This window comes from Crinia signifera, chromosome 1, assembly GCF_055691185.1.
Source record: "Crinia signifera chromosome 1, ASM5569118v1, whole genome shotgun sequence".
In the NCBI taxonomy this organism is placed as follows: Eukaryota; Metazoa; Chordata; class Amphibia; order Anura; family Myobatrachidae; genus Crinia; species Crinia signifera.
Window position 1 is genome coordinate 19,974,655 of NC_139217.1, and position 12,316 is coordinate 19,986,970.

Below are 12,316 nucleotides of genomic sequence, written 5' to 3' on the forward strand. Positions count from 1 at the left end.
ATTTATGTAATTTTGTCCTTACCATAAATACCTTTCTGGTCAACTCCTAAAACAATTAAAAGTTAAACAACAATTAAAAGTTAAGTTTTAATACAATCATATTTTGATCAAATATTCTCAGTGCCCCCAACAAAAGTCTTCTTTTCTTTGTGTATAATTTGACTGTGTTTCTGACTTGGGGGAGCACCTCCAACCTCGTAACTAGCAAATCTTGCTTATACAATAAAATGGGAATTGGAGTTTTACTTACCTAATGGATATTAGTCTCTTATACTTCTGATAGGCACAACAGGTTCCAGTGCAAAATCACACAAAAAATGCTTTCACCTCATCACACAGTCTATCACTCTCCTTGCTTCCTCACTCCACAATCCTCCTCTGCTGGCTCTTTCTATTTTCTCCTTTCTGATTAGTGGACCATGCTGTAAGTCTTTTGAAAAGGGGAAGGGTGAGGGATTTTGAAAATAGGAACACTTCCTTACTGTCTGCTTATGGAAGGCTTCCGGTTTGTGAACTCTGTAGACTGAGGGCCTCAATTTAAGAACACAAAACTTGGACAATATGGTAATTCTTTCCATTTTAAATACAGGAAAGCACCACATGTCTCTTTACCCTTTACCTTGCTTACTCACAATCCATCTTGTTTTTCATACAATGAGTGGATCCAGGTGATCACCCATGTTTTTTGTACACTGAGCAGATTCAGTGCAGCAGGAAGGTGAAGGGGCAGAGCTTACTGTGCCAAAGTTATTTTTTAACTTCAATTTGTAAACAAACAAGACAATTTTCATTTGTAAATTAACATCTTTTCAGAAGCAGAGAACTTAATTTTTTTTATGGTACAACATTTATTGATGTTGGTTAAGTATTAAGGGAGAAAAAGGGAACATCACCAAAAATTATATTCTAGAAATAATATATGTATATGATGATTATGTAATAAATGTATCAGTTTATACAATAGTTTTGTAAGAAAGTGTATTTGGTAGAAACGTTTAATGTTATTGTTGTTACAGTATATGGTAAACTGACATGGTTTATGGTAAATGTTTACAGCTTAAAGTGAAGCCTAGAAATTTATAGTATCATTTCCTCCATTGTTATGAGTAAGTTATGCTAAAGATTGTGAAATCTAGAACTGTTTTTAAAAGTTATTATGGTTCTATTGTGTTATGTTATTCAATGCATGGGGAGATGCATAATTCTAGTGGGAATGTTTGTGGCACCCCACAAACGTCCCCACTAGAAAATTGTTTCAAGATGATTTTTTCTTACAATAAACTGGTACAACGATGGGCACCAGGTTTGCCCCCAGCAAAGCAAACTTATTTATGCACAGTACGTTAGCAACATTGACAACATTTTTTTTCATTTGGAGAGGGGGAAGAAATAAGGTGGATGAGTTTTGCTCTTTGTTAAATTCTAATTATCTAAACATAAAACCTTCTTTTGAGATCAAAATCCAAAAAATTACGTTTTAAATATTACAATATATATCAAGGAGGGTATGAATCAAAATATGTCCTTTATGAAGCCTTTTGACTCCAGGACATATGTTGATGCAACCAGCTATCATCATAGAAATTGGCTCAATTCCAAGTGGGCAGCTGAAGCGCCTCAAATGAAATTGTATCAAGGACAGTACTTTTTAATTAAAATCTAATAAATTGTCTAACAAATTCAAAGCTTGAGGGTATAAATCAGAAAAGAAAATAGATAAAACATTGGATGAGGTGGCTGCATTAAAAAGAGAGAGTCTTTTGGACAAAAAAACCCTAAGAAAAATAAAAAGTTTTTTGAGTGACCCTTCATTACTGGGTTCAATAATCAGCATCACAGTATAAAGAAAACAATGTGGAAACATTTGTATATCTTAAAGAAAGATCCAGATATTGGAACTCTAATCCCAGAGTGGGATGCATACAGTATATAGAAATGCACCTAATTTAAAGACCCATCTAGTATCAAGCAGACTGAAATCAATGATGATGGAAAAGTGATGTAAGAAAAATGGTGAAGTCATTGTAAACAACAATAATCATAACATAAAAGACTTCATCACTTGCAATAGCCAAAAAGTTATATATGCCATTAAATGTAATTGTCAACAATGTTATATTGGTAGAACATCTCGCCAACTGAAGATAAGACTAGGCGAGCATATAAAAAAGGGTTAAATACCCATGCTCTTTCTCTCCACTTCAAAAATGTACACAAATGCGGCCCTATGGTGATAAAAGGCTTTTATGGTTTGGTTGCAATTAAATCAGATATATGTAATAAAAATATAGGGAGCAGAATAGCCAAAAAAAGATATGGAATTGATCTTTTAATATGAAACACTGCTACCAAATGGTCTAAATAGCGATTTTGAGAACAAATATTTTTTTTATAATTGTCATGGGCTGTAATTCTTTTTTGATGCACTTTATGTCTTTTCTCTGTTTTTGGATATACTGTACATCATAATGTGGAACCATCATCATTTTTTTATCACTTTTCATGTATTGTTCATGCTTATAATAATCTTGATATATATATGTATTTTTATACCTGTAATTAAAAAAAAAAAAAAAAGAGATGTATGTAAATCATAGAGTAACAGCCGGACATCTGGGTGGTGGGATGTGCATGCATCTGACACACTTGCACTCCCCCTTTTCAGCAAACTGCATGCTGAGGTGGAAAGTTATGGTGCTCCTACACTATAAAAAAGTGTGGCCCCATCTGTAGCTGTGCCACTCTAGTTAGCTTTAGGCACTGAATGGTGATATTGTCATTGTCTCCTTACAGGGTCCTGAAAGTGGAGAAATGGTAGAAGTGCTGGTGAACATCATCTCTGTCCACCTCTCTTTTGTGTGCCTGTGTCTGCCTATCTCCTTTCCTTCTGGTTGGACTGTGGACTTTGCACCCAAGTGCAGGGTTGAGTTTTCACCTGGTGCTCAAGTGCCAATAGGTGTTAATTCTGTCTCTTAGGCCAATATTGCCTAGGATGACCTTCATGTAAGCCCTGAGATAATTTTGATGGCACATCATCAGAAGGAGGGAACATAGGTCTGCATCTAGGAATGAATGTACTCACCTCCTCTCCTCCCTCTTAGATCCTCATGTCTGGGTGCAGGCAAGTTACTAGGACCGCTGGTTTATTATGGCCTAATAGTGAGAGGGTGTGGTGCCAGCTACACCAGCATTGCAGCAGGCACCACACTGCCCACCACCACTCACAGCAGCACAGTTCAATATTCAAATAGAGGAGAAAGACCAACTGCCAGTCAGTCAGTTTGGAATGTCAGTTAAAGTGTCTACCCTTTTTGAATTTTGAACTTGGTCTGCAGCTCCACCTCTGAAGTCCTCCCATATATATATATATATATATATATATATATATATATATATATATATATATATATATATATATATATATATATATATATATATATAAGTGTTTACACCATTGCCACTCAGGAAATATCTGAAAACACCCATTTAGCAGATTTTTTTATGCAGCCACACTATGCTTGTACAGTATGATAAATAGTCACCAAGGTGAGCTTTTGTCCAACTTTACGCATTCAGTAAGAATATAAATTATTAAATAAGAGCATAAAATTGTTTTTAGATAGCTGTTGAGTAGATTTTCATGTTGGATGTGGAGGTTAAAATACTGTAGGAAGGAATTTAATCTTTTTTTTTTAATTCATCTTTATTAGGTATTTATTAAAAGACATTACACAATGGAAAAAGTTGTTTTTAACCATTTTTAAAACATGTGAGGGTAGTTTTGCAGAAACAAACCACAAAGATGAATCCATATACAAAAATAGAACACTGGTGTTAGTGCACATCTCTAAAAATTGCCAATCAGATTGATGTCTTGGTAAGTTGGGTCCTACCCGTGAAGACACCTTACCTATATGAGTACAGTATATTCAATTTGCTGTAGCTAGACGTACAATTGAAAGAGTGGAAACTACATGTGTTAGGAGGCAACGTTGTTAAATAACATTAAGTATGGAGAACACATTGAGGTATAGCCATTCCACACGACTGCCACTTTTGCTTTATGGTAAAATGCAGATAATGTCTGAATGTTTTTGAATAGCTACCCACTTTTATTCTTCTGAGATTGACCCACTCTGATTGGTTTTGCACCGTCAGTGCTCAGACACTACAACATGTACAAAATATATTTTTTGTTAACAAATTATACCATCAAAAACATGATCCTCTTGATTCACAGTTCCAATAATGTACAGTAACACTTTCATTACAGCATTTGTTTGCAAATTTGCCAGAACATGGGGCAGTCAATTCAAATTGATAACCATAAATATTTTTTTCAAAGGAAGTAAAGTAAGCCTTTCACATTTCTGTTATTAAGATTTAGTGTCAGCGATAAAAAGTCAAGTCGATTAAACAATAAAATAGCCGGCAAGACCGAATTGACTAAATTAATTAATACTTTGAAGTCATTTAATTGAAAATATGCCTTAAGAATAGTAGTCAAACATATACAATACTCTAAAATAATAATAACAAGAATATGTCAGCGCTCAAGTGTTTAATTTACATCATTGTCATGAACAGTTACATGTATTGGATGCATTCTATGCTGGCAGGACAGTAGAACAAGTAATGGCTATTATTATGAATAGATCACACTGTAAAACAACATATTTCAATAAATGTAATGGATACAGGGTTTAAGTCCTAATGTGTTTGTTCTTCTGAAATGCCACCACACTTCTAACAAACGTATGAAACATAAAAAATGAGGGAAAAAAACAATATCAAAGTGCACAAAACAACCAACAATAAAGTTTTATATTTGTTATAAGTCCCTTGATCAGGAGGCATATGCTCAATATGAGTAATGTATTCTTATTCAGTATCATGGAATGTCCGTGTACTAGAGACTTGGATCATGTGGAGAAAAATCTGAGCCTGGCAGCTTTCAAGCAAATCTCCATACTAGCAGAAGGCCTTGAAGTTCGTCCGGGTGCATTAAAGCATACCTCCCAACTCCCGAATAGGGGGCGCGGCCTTGAGGAAAGGGGCGTGGCCTTGCGGGATGATGCAACCTCCGGTCACGCCCCATTTTCTCTGCTCGTTGGCGCTGAATAGACCAGCATCTATTCTTGGCAGGCTGGGGGGCTCCCAACTATCCCCCCCACCGCGGGACAATGGCAGCCCAGGAGGGACGCGGGAACGTCCCCGAATATCGGGACGTTCCCGCGGTAAGCGGGACAGTTGGGAGGTATGTTAAAGAAACTGCCATTTGTTTGTCATGTTTGTTAAAATATAAGAAGATTTGAATAAGGTATGCCCACTCCTCGTTCACGGTTTATCTTTATACTACAAAAATGAAAACAATAGAAGTATATCTCCCCCACCTTGAAAGGTGAGTGAGGTAGGCTCATTCTAGTTTCTTATTTGGCTTTTTAGTTAAATAGAGGGGTAACATCAGACCACACTGCAAAGGGTATTATGAGATATTTCCAACAAAAGATACCTTGATAGATATTTTGCTCCCCTTTGAGGGTGAGTCTGGGTTTGCCCTCTCATTACTATGAAAGCACTATAACAATTAAATTTTATTCATAATTGAAACAATACTACACATTGGATGTTATATATTTATTCTCCACATTATCCAAGTCCTGTGACATGGGTATTCCATGATTCTGAATAAGAATACATTACATTTCGTGAGCATTTGCATCCTGATCAAGGGACGTATAACAATATAGACTTTATCGTTTTTATTTTTTGTGCCTTCAGATAACATTTTTTAAAAGGTTCAAATTCTTTGACTGTTTCCTGTGTCACAAATTATACAATTAGCCCAAATAAACTTTTGAATATACTGTACTATTATATTACTATATAGTGTTATTTAACACCTTGATTTAATCTAGTTTCATGTACTGTACATAGACAATATGTGTTTTGTCTACACAAATGCTTGCAATATATCTTATATTGGAAGCATTTTTACATTTTCACAACAAGACTATACAGTATATTATTGTTGTTTTTTTTTATGAAAAACTTTTCTCTAACAGGTGTCTCCTACTGTTTATGTCATGTCTCAGTAGAATATTGTAACATTTAGGGAAAAATATACAGCTCAGTATTCCAATACCTGATGCCAATATAGCAAATATCTCTACAGTGACCATGTTTTTCCCCTTACTGCTCAGATAGGCCGGGATGGCACAGACCCACACACTGCAGAACACCAGCATGCTGAAGGTGATATATTTGGCCTCATTATAGATGTCAGGCAATGTCCTTACATTGAAAGCCAGGACAAAGCTCAGAGCTGCCAGGAGCCCCATGTAACCCAACATGACATAAAAGGCCAGCACAGAACCCTCATTACACTGAATTATGGTTATTCCGTTATAGGTCTTCCTATCATTCTCCTGAAAGGGAGGAGAAACTGACAACCAAAAAGCACTTGTGAGAACTTGGACAGATAAGCAGATCAACACTATAGAATTTGGCAATCTAACACCCAGCCATTTTCTCCAGATGCTTCCAGGTCTGGTGGCTTTGAAAGCGATGCAAACCATGATAGACTTGGCCAGTACAGAAGACACAGCCACAGTGAATATTAGTCCGAAGGATATTTGGCGTAACATGCAGGTTATGTCCACTGGGCGACCGATGAACAGGTGCACACAGAGGAGGCTCAGCTTGAGGGAGATGAGAAGAATGAAGCTGAGGTTTCTGTTATTGGCTTTTACTATGGGAGTGTCCCAGAAGGAAACAAATATTCCAATTATACAGATAGTTAAGATAACAAATAGGACAGATATTGAAGAAAAAATCATAGCTATTGTGTCGGTCTTGTATGATAGATATTCTAATATTCTGGGCACACAAACATCTTTATACTCGTTAGGCCATTCATCGTCCGGACACTTCTGGCAGCTTTCACTGTCTAAAAAATAAGTTGGAAATAATGTTATGATAACTCCAGTACCCACATGTCATTAAATAGTCTTATAAAATATTGTAATTTGTATTGTATTAACAGAGTAACCATCAAATGATTTTTCCTCTGTGCGGGCACATGCAAGCGGATGTGTAAGTGTACACATCGGCTCGCAGTGTAGCAAGTGGATCTGGCAGGTTGGGCCTGCATTCTCTGGGGATGCTTTAACCTTCTTGATAAGCTGTGTATATGCAGCCTAGCGAGAAGGTAGGAATCAGGCCCTAGTGCACTTTCCTGAGTTCCGGGTAGTATATTTCCTCTCCATTGACTTAGGTATCAAGTACTGAGATGAGTTCCTCTCCTTGTTTCTAGAGCTGATTCCAGTTGTCTGGGCAATGCCTTCAGGGGTTCAGAGTAATTATCACCACTCTGGTTTATGTGAAAAGTTATAATTAACCTCTAAAATTTATTTGATCTCCATTAGTCCAGCCTGAGGGTCTTGTCTCAGATCTGAACCTCAAGTCAGTGACAATTCACAGTAGTCAGAGATTGGAGGCCACCATACACAAGCAGGAGGTCTAACATGCAGCCTCACAAAAGGTACCTCGGCAACTCTTCCCTGGCAGTTAGGTTTGCAGTTATTTTGCATACAATGGGGCAGATGTATGAACCAGCGTTAAGTGCAGAAGTGCACTAAACGCTGGTTAACTGGGGGGATTACGCTTATCCTAATGTATCACTAGAGCACTTATCGTGCCTGCCAAGTTACGCTCGGTGGGGCTGTCCCCTGCAATCCCCCCCAGTGATTAGCGGCCGGGGCGATGTAGTAACAGCCTTCAAGGCGTTAATTCATCACGGCCGCTTCGCCAGCTCAGGGCTAGCGTTATCCTATACCCCATTGTGGGGACAACGCTAGCCCTTCTTCTGGCTTGGGCTGCACTGGAGATCTTGTGGTTTTAGCGAGATCTCGCGCATGCCCAGAAAGCCGGCCAGGGGGGGCTGCAAGTGCGCATGTGCTGGGCGGAGGGGGAGACAGTAAGGAGAGCCGTTCACACTGGGCATAACGGCTCTCCTTATCGGCTTTGGGGGGTTAATACATCTGCCTATAATGTTTGCACGCTTCTCCACATTATGCTGGAGAAGCAGGGCTCGTTATGTGCAAAACGTTATAAGCAGATTCATACATCTGCCCCAATGTATCCTATGTGATGCCATTCACTGCACCAGGATATGATGTATCGTTGTGGCAGCCATAACAATCTCAAGATCCTATGGGCAGGAGACCACACATCAGATCAGAAGTAAATGATATACGCTATGACACTTTTCCCATGATTTGTCAGCCCGGTGGGTCAAATTGTGTAAGAAAGGGCTATTTCATAATAAGCAAAGAAAATCAAAGAAAGTGCTTGGATTGTAGAATGAATCGGAGCCAGGCTTAGTAGTTTAGAAATTTTAAAAATAAAGACATTTATAGATACAGTAACCAATATTAAATAACAATATAAATATAATTTAATAATCAATTTCATAGGTACCGCACAATACCAAACACATATAAAAATAAACCTAAAAAGAATTATTTATACCATAAAATCTCCTGTACTTCAGGAGCAAAAAAAATTGTTTAAAAACAATTAGACAGGTCCACTGTTTCCAGCCTTAGCATACATGTATTAGTAGGTATGTCTTTGTTAGTAATGGTAGTATACAGGCAGTCCAATGGTATTAGTAATGTAAGCAGTCTGGAAAAATCAGTTCAATATTAACTACCAGTTCTCTGGTTAGTGCTTGTAATTAACTGGAAATTCTACCAATGATGGTAATAGTAGAAAGAATAATAAATGGGAGTTTATATTTACTAAACCTCTGCTTGCTGGCTGAGTGGCATGTAAGGAGGTGCATTTAGCATCAGTATTCACTGATCATGTTGATATTTAAAGGATCTACTGTAAGATTGTTAGAGACAAAAAGATTGCTAAAAATCTTCCGGTCACATGACTGGTAGTATCCAAAAATGGGAAGTCCTGTGCCTTATTTAAACCTACGCTGGATACAGATGGCCCCACTTGATCTTTGAGAAAGCCGCTGATATAAGTGGGGAAACGCGTCAGTCCTGATTTTTTTCTGCCATTTCAAAGGTACTGCCGGCAGGCATACTGGATTTCCAATTGGAACAAGAGCTGTGTCTCTAATTATCCTAGATCCTTTAAATATCACAATGATAAGTGAATACTGATGCTAAATGCACCTCCTTACATGCCACTCAGCCAGCAAGCAGAGGTTTGGTAAATATAAACTCCAATTTATTATTCTTTCTACTATTACCATCATTGGTAGAATATCCAGTTAATTACAAGCATTACCAAAAGACTGGTAGTTAATATTGGACTGGTTGTTCCAGACTGCTTACATTACTAATACCATTGGACTGCCTGTATACTACCATTACTAACAAAGACATACCTACTAATGCAGTGTTTTTCAACCACTGTGCCGTGGCACACTAGTGTGCCTTGAGCTGTTCTCAGGTGTGCCCCCAGATCTAAAGATGCCCAAACCAGTTTAAAGTCACCACCAGTTCAACTGGTCTCTTCTTTTCATGTAAAGGGCCAATGTATTTTATTTTTGTTACCTGTGGGGACCAATGTGATTGTTTTTTATATGGGGACCAATAGGTTTTTGTTTTTTTTTAATGTGGGGGCCGATGTGTTTTGCCCTTTGGGGATCATAATGTGCCTTGGGAATTTTTAAAACTTATTTAGTGTGCCGCAAGGTAAAAAGGTTGAAAATTACTGTACTAATACATGTATGCTAAGGCTGGAAACAGTGGACCTAGCTAATTGTTTTTAAACATTTTTTTTTCTTCTGAAGTACAGGAGATTTGTTAGTATCAATATTTTTTTAAGGATTATTTTTATGTGTGTTTGGTATTGGCCGGCACTTATGAAATTGATTATTAAATTATATTTATATTGTTATTTAATATTGGTTACTGTATCTATAAATGTCTTAATTTTTTTAATTTCTAAACTACTAAGACTGGCTCCAATTCATTCTACAATCCAAGCGCTTTCTACTGTTTTCTTTGCTTTTTCCCTATTAGGATTGGTGATCCTATTAAGTTAGCAGCTGGATTTGTAGGTCTATATAAACACCTTCTGTCACTAGCGATGCTACCTTTTCTCCCATTTCATAATAGTGTTTGGGGGATTCTAGAACTGGGTCTGACACTGCATCATATAACAAATTATTATGGCACTGGCATCATCTGTGTCTATAATATGTTATCATAGCAATGTATCCAGAGACGGCGGAACCCGCTCAGCGAGGGATGCAAAGCATCGAGGCGCCAGCCAGCAGAGGCACTCTCCCTGTTCTGCACCCTGCTCCTGTCGGCTGCTGATACCTGTGACACGGCATGACAGACAGCAGCATCAGCAACATAAAGCACCCGCCTGCACACTGGGAAGTGTGAACATCGGCGGAGGGAGGGGAAAGTGATCTGCAGAGGAAGCTCTGGAGTCGCTACTAACTGCAGTACTGGCAGGTGCCACTAGATGCCAGAATTTCAGTGTGGAGCTCTGCACGAGAGAGATGGCTGAGTGAGTTGTGTGTGTGTGTGCAGGGCCATCTTAACAGCAGTGTAGGCCCTTGAGCAAAGCAATGAACTGGGGCCCTTACCCATTCTCCCCTCCTAGGGGTGGGGGGTGCTATCAGCAGCAGCTTTTATGTCCTACGGGTGGCAGTGGGTGCTCTTTCTTCTACTCAACATGTAGGACCTGGAGCAGTAACTACTATGAACACTACACACACTAACATGTGGAAGGGGGCACTGAGCTGAAGGTCCCTTGTAAATGACTTCCAGGGAGGTACAGTAGGGGGTGTTTTATACGCAGGGGAGGGTTGGATAATGGAGTGGGCTTAATATTCGTCATTTTCCGGTGGAAGGGCAGCTTGTTTGACTGCAGATATCTCCATTATCTGGAAATAGATATCTTAGCCTTCAATAGTATAAAAACCTAGAGTCCCAACTTTCAGAAGGTGCTGGGAACTTGGGGATCAGAGATCAGCACTGAGCCAGGGCAATCCATTGACAAAAATATAAAACTGTACACCAGACGTTTGGAGCTGGAGCAGGGTTACATTATTACCAGTCACATTGGATATCTCCCCCTCTGAGCATGGGATACAGTCATAGCAGCAGGTGTGAGAGCCTTTCCTCAGTGCTCGTCTGGTTCCCGGAAGACAGACTTCAGTACACAAACCTCGGGGAACCTGGGAAACCAAATTATTAAAACTTGACAAATTATATGATGTTTTCTTCTGTAAAAAATGGACATATGTGTGTGATTATAAAAATTCAGGCAACTGTGCAAAGAGGAAATACCATATTGCTGTTAGGAGTCCCAGTGGACTGCAAGACTAATAGGGGGTTACTCCGGTTGGTGCGGGCGGACCTTGTTCACACGGTTCGGAGTTTTTTTGGTACTGCACACGCGTATCATTTGCTATGCGCATGTGCGGCGTCGGCACATTGCTGACGAATGGACTGTCCCGAGCGAAAAATCCTATCTGCAATCCCACGGTGACAGTGGGCGTGATGTGGGCGTTTTTAAGGGAGAGGCTAGGAAACTGGGCAAAACTGGGCGTATACCTTGGCGTACACGGGGTGTGCACTCAAACAGCACGGTGGGACAACCACCTTGCTTAGCAAACGCACCGTGCATTTTAGTGCAAACACAGTGGGATGCCAAAGAGTGCTCAATACCACTCTTAGAGTTTCCGCCTGAGTGCGTGCGCCCTGGTCTGCTAATTAACGCCAATTAGAAGTAAATTGCATACACCTGACTGCAATATTAAGCAATGCTGCAGGCTATTAAGTGAAAGGCCTCATTTCAGTACCTGCAAGCCAGACACAGCTCAGAAATACATAGGTAGGTTCTCTTTCTACACTTCTCACCATTTAAAGGTTGGTTAATTTTTATGTAGTATTATTCCAAATACACATGTTTTAATATGTCCAGTTAGTTATTTTGTAACCATCTACACCCTTAGTGCAAGGATACACAAATCATAGGAGTCGACAGAGGCGGATTGGCCCACCGGGAAACCGTGCCATATCTCGCTGGGCTGGTCCATTAAGACCCCAGAACCGGCCCCCCCCCCCCCCCCCCCTGGGCCGTGCACCGCTCAACCACAGTGTTTTGCCCAGATTAAAAATGGCCGCTGGAGGGCTGCTGCGCATGCGCGGCCACACACAGCTCCTCCCACGGTGCTTTGGTGTGCGCCCTACCCTGATCCCCCAGCAGCAGAGCCTGCCTGTAAGTGCCCCCACTCCCTGGCTGGTTAGTGGTACCTGCTCCCTGCGGC